Here is a 10,666-nt window from a genome sequence, read left to right on the forward strand (position 1 = left end):
TGTAAAAAATAAAATTAAATAAAATTATAAACCTCAATTCTTAAATCAACCTAATACTGAAGTGAAAAACTAGAAAAGAATCAATTTTTTTTTTTACAAAGTAATGAAAACAAAACTTGAATCAACTTAAGTTATCAAGTCTCAAAAACATTAGATCAGGATAACTTTTTAGAAATTTTTTTGAAAAAGATCACAAAGTCCAATCACCAATCAATTTATTGTTGAAGATGAAATTGAAAAAAAATATTTTTATAAAAACCTAAAAAAAATCAAAATCAACACTAGCTAATCATCCAAACCCGTGAACTAGATCATATGACTGAGATTACCTCATTGAAGGTAATACCAAAAAAATTACAAAGTTAAATTTTTAATAAATCTAATGTTGAGGGATAAATTTGACAAAAAATCAATTTAAGAGATAAAATTAAAAAAATCAATTTGAAAAAATAAAAATTTATTTTAAAAAAAACACCTGAGTTTACTTGAGTTAGTTTATCAAACTTGTGATTTAATTGTGTGACTTAGATAATCTTGTAAAAAGAAAAATTAAATAAAATTATAAACTTCAATTCTCAAATAAATCCAATGTTGAAATAAAAAACTAGAAAAGAACTATTTTTTTAACAAAGTAATGAAAAAAAAGACTTGAATCAACTTAAGTTATCAAGCATGTAATCAAAGACATTAGATCAGGATAACTTTTTAGAAAGAAAATTGAAAAAGATCACAAAGTCCAATTGCCAACCAATTTATTATTGAAGATAAAATTGAAAAAAAATATTTTTTTTATAAAAACCTAAAAAAATATTGAAATCAACACTGGCTAATCATCCAAACCCATGAACCAGATCATGTGACTGAGATTACCTCATTGAAGGTAACACTAAAAAAATTACAAAGTTAAATTTTTAATAAATTTAATGCTGAGGGATGAATTTGAAAAAATCAATAAAAAAATAGATTTAAAACAAAATAAATAGAAATAAAAAGAAGTAGGATTAAATTTGAAGAAAAAAAATGAAACCAATTTTTAAGGGATGAAATTGAAAACAAAAATCAATAAAAAAAAGATTCAAAAGTAAAAAAAAAAAATGAGTACTAGATTTGAAAAAAAAAAATGATAGGACACCTTTTATATTTTGCAAAACAATGTGAATTCCAAGAAAAGGAAAGAGAAAAGAGAAAAGAGAAAAGAGAAAAGAGAAGAAAAAAAAAAAGCCACCACACATTTGCATCTTCTACCAGCGCTGCTCATCTAAAAGATTTTGCTGGGAGGAATCCAACACAACAATAAGAGAATTGTGTTTTGCCACAAGAAGCCCGTGCATGTACAACTAAAGCGTAATATAAAACTTCCACACTCTATCATATAAACAACTTGTACTAGCAAAGTCAACGTGCCTATTTACCCTAGTCCATTATATTTGTCTAAGTTTTTATTTTGATCCCTTAACTCCTAATTTTTTTATACAAACATAATTTTATTTTTAATTTTTCAAATTAAACATTAATCGTGCATTGGAATTTTGCTTTGATATTGCGATAACCCCATTCTAGGTAATCAAAACAAACTATGAAGTTGAGAAAAAAATCAAAGTGAAAGGATCAAATTATATATATAAAAAATTGAGTGACAGGAAAAAAAAAAGAACTTCCTTTGACCATGCAAATATATCCTTTATGGTTAGCAAACAAAAAGGACTTAATATTTGTTTAATTTTTAAATTCGATTAGCATAGCTGTAATTCTTATAACTAATTAAAAAAAAATCTTATTCTTTCAAACCAAGCATTAATCAAGCAACCTAATATCTTATTAACATTGTGAGACCCCTTGTATGCAGGTATAAAAACAAAATAGCATGATCATTTCTAAAAAAAACACAACGTTAAAAGACCAAATAAAAATAAAAATAAAAATGAATTGAAGGATCAAAATGAAAAAAAATAATTTGAAACTAAAAAAGAGTGGTTTCACTTTGTGAATCCACCATGAAACATTTCACAGGGCACAATGAAATACTATGCCTTTTAGTAATTTTTTATTTTAGTTTAATTTTTAATTTATGACATGAAAGGAATTCTGAAGTTTATCCAAATGTTTTTGTGGAGGAATCTGTGTTCTCTCTCTCTCTTTGTTATGCATGATTATTTCATTCATTGTATAAGTTCTCTTTTAGCTAATAGTTGGTCATTGGTGGTAATGTGAAAACGTTTGAGAGCATTTGCATTCATCTTTTCTTCCTTTATTGGTGACAAAAAACAAGCAAGTAGGGCCTGACACGACGAAAAGATTGATGTGAAAACAAGTAAGTAGGGCCTGAGTTTTAAACAGCTACTACTCCATTCCATTTGTACTCCTCCTTTCTCTTTAATTGTGGGTAAAAAGTAAGCAATTAGGACATAAATAAGCTGACGGTCCATTACTAGTTGCCCTTTCTTTTCTTATATTAGATCATTATTCTTTTTTACTATTGTATAACATGAAGGGAATGGTAAAGGTTATCTAAATGTTTCAACAAAGGATACAACTAGTACAAAGTTAGCCTTCTTTATCCAATCATAACTGTATGAAATGTTAGCTTCAGATATTAGTTGAAATTTCTCAAGCTCCTTCTCTATTTATGTGATTATGTCCCCATATACACCAGAACTCTTCACTTGCTAGTGTTTAGACAATTTACCCTAAACCTAAACATGTCCACTTCTAAATTTACCAATTATCTTTCAGCATGTTTAAGATAACACTATACATAATAATAACACTTAGGTAAGTAAAAGTCATATAAGCATTGTATAACTATATTAAAAAAAATACATGATATGAACTTCAAATATAAAAACTATTAACATATCAATTTTATAAGCAGGATGTTACTGTTAGTGTAACGACTAATATCAGTTAGAAGCCATTATTTTTGTGGATCATATTATAACTATAATGTTGAATATCATCCTTAGTAAAGTTGATAGTGATGACGTGCCTTTAACATTAAATACAACATGAATAAATATATGAGATTGCAACTATGACAAGGAGAAACCTACGACTACCTCTTCTTTAATGGATGATGTCTTATTATTCTTTAATGAGCCTAAAATGAAAATCATTCTATTCTTTGTTTGTTTCTAGAGATTCAGGGTGTGGCAGTGGCTTATGATGTGGCTATTAATTCAAATTAAAATAGGCTTCTAGGTGGATTGTTCGGAAATATAGGAGAGAAGGATTTTAATATTGAGCTTTGTGTTGGGCTTACAAATAATTTGGCTACTGGTGGAGGGATTTGTGTTGATGACACATCTATATTGAAGAAAACTTCTCATTTGGTATATTGATCTCTCCTATTTCATTGTATGAAAGAAGTAGAAAAACCTTATAAAGAAGAAAAGACATGGAAAAGCAAAGGTGTTGAATATGAAGGGTTGTTTTGAAGGGTGAAATGATGATTTCAATGTCCCCTTCATATGGACTATAGTATTGTTGCATCAGATCTTCATAATTCGTAACAAGCAAGAATAAAAGGTATATAAATGGTGGGTTGTTCCTATTAGAAGCTAGATGTCCAGAGTTTAGTAAATGTCAAAGATGCTTTAGGTATTACAGTAGCTTATAAAAAGGATGCATTGAAGAGTCAATTTCAAGACATGGCTAACAAAGAAGAAGTGGAATGTTTTTTGTATTGTTAAAACTAAGTTGTCTAGGATTATAAACTTTTTTGTTTAACTTTAAGGGTAAATTTGGTGGTTTGTTAGTCATGTGGAATAATGATTCATTTAAGATTTTAGACATCAAATTCAATTATATAAGGATTTTTTTTATTTAGTACTTATGTTGAAATAGGTTTGAAATGTTTGGTAATTTGTCAATATGATATGGGTAGTTTGAAAGATAGGAAAAACTTATGAGAGGAGCTCACTACTTTTAATTTTGCTTTTGAATGACATTTGTATATTATAGGTGATTTTAATAAAACTTTGAGTTAGATTGAGAGAAGAAGTAGATTCTTAAATCATGTAGGAGTAAGAAGCGTTTAACACTTTCTAAATATTTGTAAACTTATTGAGCTTTCTTTGTAAGATTATCGCTATACTTGGTTTAAAGGTTTCTTTATAAGTTGTATTGATAGATAGATATTAGGGTAGAAAACCTTTTGATTTTTGAATTGTTAGTTGATGCACATTTAATTTTACTTTGACTTAGAGTTGATGTGGACATCCATTTGTTTTGATACACCATACAAATTCTATATTATTAAGAAGCATAGTTTGTTGAAAAGAAAATTGCATGAATGTAAATCTAACACTTATAGGTACTTGAAGAATAAAATTAAAACAACAAAATCCAAACCAGAGTCACTAAGAATAAGAGTGAAGGTGAAAGTTTAACTGATGCTAAATTTGATGAGTTGAGGTGTTTAAACTTTGAATTGTGGGACTTGATTAGACATTATAAATCTCTCTAGAGGAAAAAGATAAGGAACAACAGTTGGACGTTGAGTGATAAGAATTTCAGATTCTTCAATCTCTCGTCTTCTCTTTCTAATATGAAGAACTTCATTGATTTAAATATTTTTGATAGAAATGTTATTACTTGTCCTTTAGAAATTAAATCTTAGGCTGCAAATGTTTTCTCCAATCTATTCAGTATTGGCATTGCTCTTAAGATGTATATAATATATGCTTTAAGTCTTTAAGTATTGTCTCTTTAGTTTCGTTGGATAGAAAGATTACTTTGAAGGAAGTCAAAAAAGCAATGTAAAGCTACAAAAGGTCTAAAGCTCCAGTACCTGATGATTTTACTTTTAACATATATAAAAATGCATGGATATTTATTGGAGATGAGATGCTTTTTGATGATTTCAAGATTTTTTCAAACCTAGTAAAATTTTAAAAATGAATTAATAATTTTTATATGATATTAATTTTGAAGATCATATTAGCTAATAAGTTCATATACTTCAGGCCTATAGTTTCATGAATGAGATTTATAAGGTCATTGCTAAGATCATGTCTTTAAGGATTAGACAAGTTATTGATAAGGTGTAGATGAATCTCAGTCTGTTTTCATCTTAGAGATACATATCCTTGATTGTTTTTTATTTGCAATTATAGATATTATAAGAATGCACATGTTAAGGTTTTCTTTTTAAAGTAGACTTTCAAATGGCTTTTGATTTGGTACCTTGTAATTTTATTTGTGAGGTTATGAGTTATATGTTTTATAAATAAATGGATCTCTTGGATCTAGAAATGTATCGATGACTTATCCTTTTGTATTTATCAATGACTTATTATCTACTGAGTTTCACATGGAGAAAGGTATTCGACAAGAATATCTTTTTCACCTTTCTTATTTAATATAGTTGTAAAAAGGTTAATAATTTTTTTTTTTAGCAAAACAAGAGAGAGTGACCTCTATTCAAAAGTTAATATATCTTCTCAAATATTAACTCTATTTCCATATGCCAATGATATGGTGATATTTTATCTCAATAACATGGAAACTCTTAAGAATATTAAAATTATTCTTAATTGATTTTGGCTATGCTTAAATTTGAAAGTTAACTTTCATAACATTAATAATTGGTATCAATGTTGATTTGAAATTTACTAAAAGAGTGATTGACTCTTTGAGATGTAAATCAAGTTGTTTTCTTGTTAATTACTTAAGGATTCCTTTAGGAGAAAATCTAAGACTATGTTCCACTTGGAAACCAATTCTAGAAAAGATTAAATCTTATCCTAGGATGTGGAAAGATAGGATTCTTTTGGTAGGCGAAAAAAATTGTTTGTTAAAATTAATACTGTCTAACCTTCCTCTTTAATATATGTCTTTATTTGAAATTCCATCTAGTGTAGTTAAGAAAATTGTTTTTATACAAAGTTGATTCTTAAGAAGTAAAGGTATTAATAAACAATCTATTTGTAAAGTGGTTTGAAATTTCCTGGCTAGGTCAAAAGCTGAAGGGGTATTAGGAATTGAGTCTATTATGATAAAAAAAATAAAGAAATGATGTTTAAATGGTTATAGTGGTACAATAATGATATTTAAATAGCTTAGAAGACTTTTTTGGATGTGAAATATGAGCCTAACAATATTAGAGTGGTTTTATAATTTATAAGAGCTCTTTCAACTATTTAGAATGATATTGTGCTATTTGCAATTATGTGAAAGACTATTATATTTCCTTACAATGCTATTTCAAAGGCTATTGGAAATAAGGCTCAAACTTCATTTTGAACTTTAAAATGGCTAGGAGATCATGTTCTGAAATATATATTTCCTAGGCTTTATATTGTGTGTGTGAATACAAATACTTTAATCTCATAGATGGGAATATGGAATGGATTTTCATGGAGGAGGAGACAATGAGATTGGAAAAAAGAAAAGAAAAATGGAACTTTTGCAAATCTAGGATTTCTATAAGTCAAAATGTCATGGATAAGAAGATTTAGAGACCATATCTAAAGGTTTTTTTTAGTGAAAAGTTGTTTAAGATTTGATAAATCATTTCAGTTAGATATATAATCATCTTTGGCTCCTTCTAAGTTTGAGTTTAATCTCTAGCTTGCCATTCTAAATAAACTATTTATAAAAGCTTTTCTCCATACATGATGTATATTGCATGAGAATGATTTAAGTTGCCTTTTATGTAAAAAAGGATTAAGATTATAAAACATGTTTTTTAGTATATAATGCTATGACAGTTATGGTCATAAATGGTGGCTTAGTTAGGACAATAATGGATCTTATCAAAGTCTTTGAATAAATTTTACTTACAATGACATGTAATGATCTTGAGATCAATACAAAGAAACATATATGACCTTTAGAATGTTGGAAACCAATTGGGATGATATATATTACTCATTTTTTCATAGAGTTTACAACTTGAAAAAAATGCTATGATGTTAGCTTCTAGTATACTAGGATAGACTTACTAAAATCACCAAAAAGTATTTTTATATGGACAAACAAGGCAAAGGTGCTTAGTGAATCACCATGGATTCCTCCTCCTCAAGGTATGCTTAAGTGGAATGTAGATGCATATGCAAATGACAAGCTTGGATCCTAGGGGCTTTTAAGGGACTATGAAGGAAAATTCCTTTGTATCTTTTGTTGTTCCATATGTACTAAGGAATTCAATAAAGTTGAGGTTTTGAAAATTTAAAAAACTCTTATTTTTAATATTGATTGTTGTTATGCATCTTTAAAGAATTGAAGTATAGAGTCCGATTCATACAATGCAATTACTTTGAAAAGAGAAAGCAATGTCATGAGATCGTGGCAGTTACAAAATGATTGCAATTCTATTTCAATGTTTGTCTTGTGTTTTTTCTTGTAAATCTTATATATATTCATGAAAAATAGTAACCATGTAACTAATAGTTTATTAAGGAGATTATAAAGAGGCTGATTTGATTGCATATTATAGTTTTTTTTTATAGATTTATATTTTATTTGATTTGTCTACTTTTAGTAATTTAATAGGAAAAATAACCTAGTTTATGTTTAGTTCATAAATTTTTTGGCTCATCTTAAGTTACTTTTCTGCTCTGTTTAACTATGCTTTTAATAACTAAATAAGTTGATTAATAAAATTCTTGTTTTTCAAAAAAAAAAAACACTAAATAACAATAATGAGATACTTAAATTTCTTTAAATAACGATCGCTATGCCATTTGCTAAAAAGAAAAGCCAAATGCCAAGCGAAAAAGAAGAAACTTACTGCAGTTATGGTTTTTTAGCTAGGGTGAGTGAAGCAATCAATGATGTTAAGGCCATCGCCATGAGTGGCATGCTTGCTACAGATTATTGGCTAGCCATCAATAAAAGGCTAGCCTCAGATTTGATGTTTCTAAAATATTTGTTGATTGAAGAAAATTATTTCTTTTTTTTATTGTCATTTTCTTTCCATTTTTTCAAATAAAAAATTTGTTTATTTGTTGAAAACAATTATGAATATATTCATTATGATTACAATTATTTTTTGTTACAACATACAGAATAAATAAATTATGTTTACTAGAGAAAACAGAGCAAAAAAAATATTTTTATCATTAAAATATAAATATTATTGGTATATCCATTGACATTACAATTACCATACAATTTTTTTTCTTTTTTATCAAATTGAATTTACTTTGAAAAAATTAAAATTGAACTTGTTAGTATCTTCTTAAGACACGTGATGTTACCATCCAATTGAAAAATAAGTATTAAGTAAAATAATTTTCAGCAATTAGTATATAAACTTTCAACATTTAACTATATATCGAGAGCTCATAAATATTGGATAAATTAATATTTGACAATATAAGTGTCATTCCCACTTTTTCTATTTTTATCCCTTCTCCATGATTCAATGGAGTGCCTTAACTAATCCTTTTATATTTTTCTTTTAAATTTAAATTTGAAGATATTAAATATAAATAAAAACTTTTAAACCTAAAATAAAACCAAATAATATAAATATTTAATTTAAAATCTTATATGAAATTAGATATCATTCACCATTTCCTTAACTCTTGATTTTTGTTATATATATCATTCTAAAATGGATTGTAAAATCTGTTATTTTGTTTTACTCATCATTTTTCTATAAAAAAATGTTTGTCTTTTATTATTATTAACATTAGAAGACATTGCTCATATTAATAATATATTTATTTAACATTTTTAGAATTTTTATTTTATTAAAAACATGATTGAAAAGTTACAAATTATAAATTGTTAACATGATTACATTAATTATCTTATTCGAATAATGCTAATAGTTGTAAATGTTGTCAGACATTTATGATTATAACTTATGTTAACAACAAATCATGTTCCTTTCATAACTCAGGTGTCGGTCATACCATACAGTATGAGCTATGAAAGTGCCAAGCATTTGTTGTACCAAGTGTTATATAACATAAATCTAGATTAGTCATTTAATGAGTAAAGTATTAAAAGTAAACAAGATAACAAATACAAAATATATTAGTATCAAACTTTAAAGTCCATGTTAAGTTTACACTATACTTATTCTTACATCAATAGTGTAACTTTTTCACCTTAACATAATAAACTTAGCTAAACATAATGAAAGAAAGAAAAATAAATAAACAAAATAAGAACATAAATAAGATAAAAGTGAACAAGATAACAAATACAAAACATATTAGTATTAAACATTAAGGTCTATGTTGAGTTTATAATATACTTATTCTTACACCATTAATGTAACATTTTTAACTTGACATAATAAACTTAGCTAAATATAATGAAAGAATGAAAAATAAATAACTAAAATAAGAACATTAATAAGATAAAAGTTAACTAAGTAAAGGAAAGAAAATGAAAGGCATAAATAAAAGCAAAACATAAGCAATAAAAAGATACAAAGAGAGAAAGAGAGAAAGCAAGAGCATGATCTTGATCTAGAGACCAAAATGCCTAAATGCATAGCAAATGCCTCCTTTTATAGGCCAAAATTGAGAACTATTGATTTGATGACTAATTGATGAATGGGCAGCCAACTCTTGACTTGGTGACAATCCTTATCTTATCTTGTCTGCCCAAAACGTCATTGATAACGTTAGAATTAGAACCACTTGAAACATAAAAGTTCTAGGCAATTATCTCAGCTTTTTAGGGAAAAAAATAAAGGTCATTTGAATTTCTAGAACTCCAGATATGGGCCAAACACTGAATAGTATTTGGGTTGTAGGACAGATTGAGACTTCTTTATTGTTGCTATAATTTGGACTTGAAAATAGCCTTTTTAAATCTTGGGCTCTTACGAAATGACTTCCACATTCCTCAGAGAGATAAAATTTAATGACATTACTTACCTCATTGTCAATAATGTAATTTTGAAATATTTGATCAGGATAATATTTGAATAAGTAAGGGTCATCCTAATAAAAATTTTGCACATCGCTCAAAAACTTTCTTTTTTCTTGATTATCCAAATGAGCTGGCAAAAATCTTAAAGTAAGAAAATTGATATTTTTAGCAAACCAAGGCATTGAACTAAGAGAAAGTAAAGATTCAACAAGAAAGTAATTATCGATTGGTGTGATATCGGATATTGAATCTATTGCTAATTTTGATAGATGATCCACGACAACATTTCTGGTGCCGTTTTCATCCTTGATTTATTTTTGTTTAAAAGTCTCTAAGATTTCACAATCATGATTAACTTTCCTTTATTTGGTCATGGCATGAGAAAATGGAAGCACTGGTATGGAATCGGTCTTTTCCTTGCAATATTCAGATTCAACCCCTTCTTTATCCTTAGAGATTGACTCATCATCTTTCTCACAAGGTTTAAGAGTGGGTTTTTCAATAACCTTATCACTGTGAAGAGTGATGACTGATTTGACTTGATCTATGCGTTGGCTTTCAGATCTACTTGCATTTACATTATATTGCCCCTTGAGATTTTGTTGTGGCTAAGATGAAAACTTACCTTTTTCTTAGAAACTGAGAGCATATGTTAATTTTACAAGAGTATCTTTAAAATTTGTGATGTATTTAGCAAGTTGAGTATTGATTGTCTCTTGCTTTTCAATGAATGCATGCAATGTTTCCTCAAGATTTCTTCTAGGAGGTGGAGCATAAGGAGGTGCATATCCATGAGAATTTTGGAAATTATGGTGTGCTTGAAACGATG

The sequence above is a fragment of the Populus euphratica genome, unplaced genomic scaffold (assembly GCF_000495115.2).
Source record: "Populus euphratica unplaced genomic scaffold, PopEup_1.0 scaffold386.1, whole genome shotgun sequence".
NCBI classification, from domain to species: Eukaryota; Viridiplantae; Streptophyta; class Magnoliopsida; order Malpighiales; family Salicaceae; genus Populus; species Populus euphratica.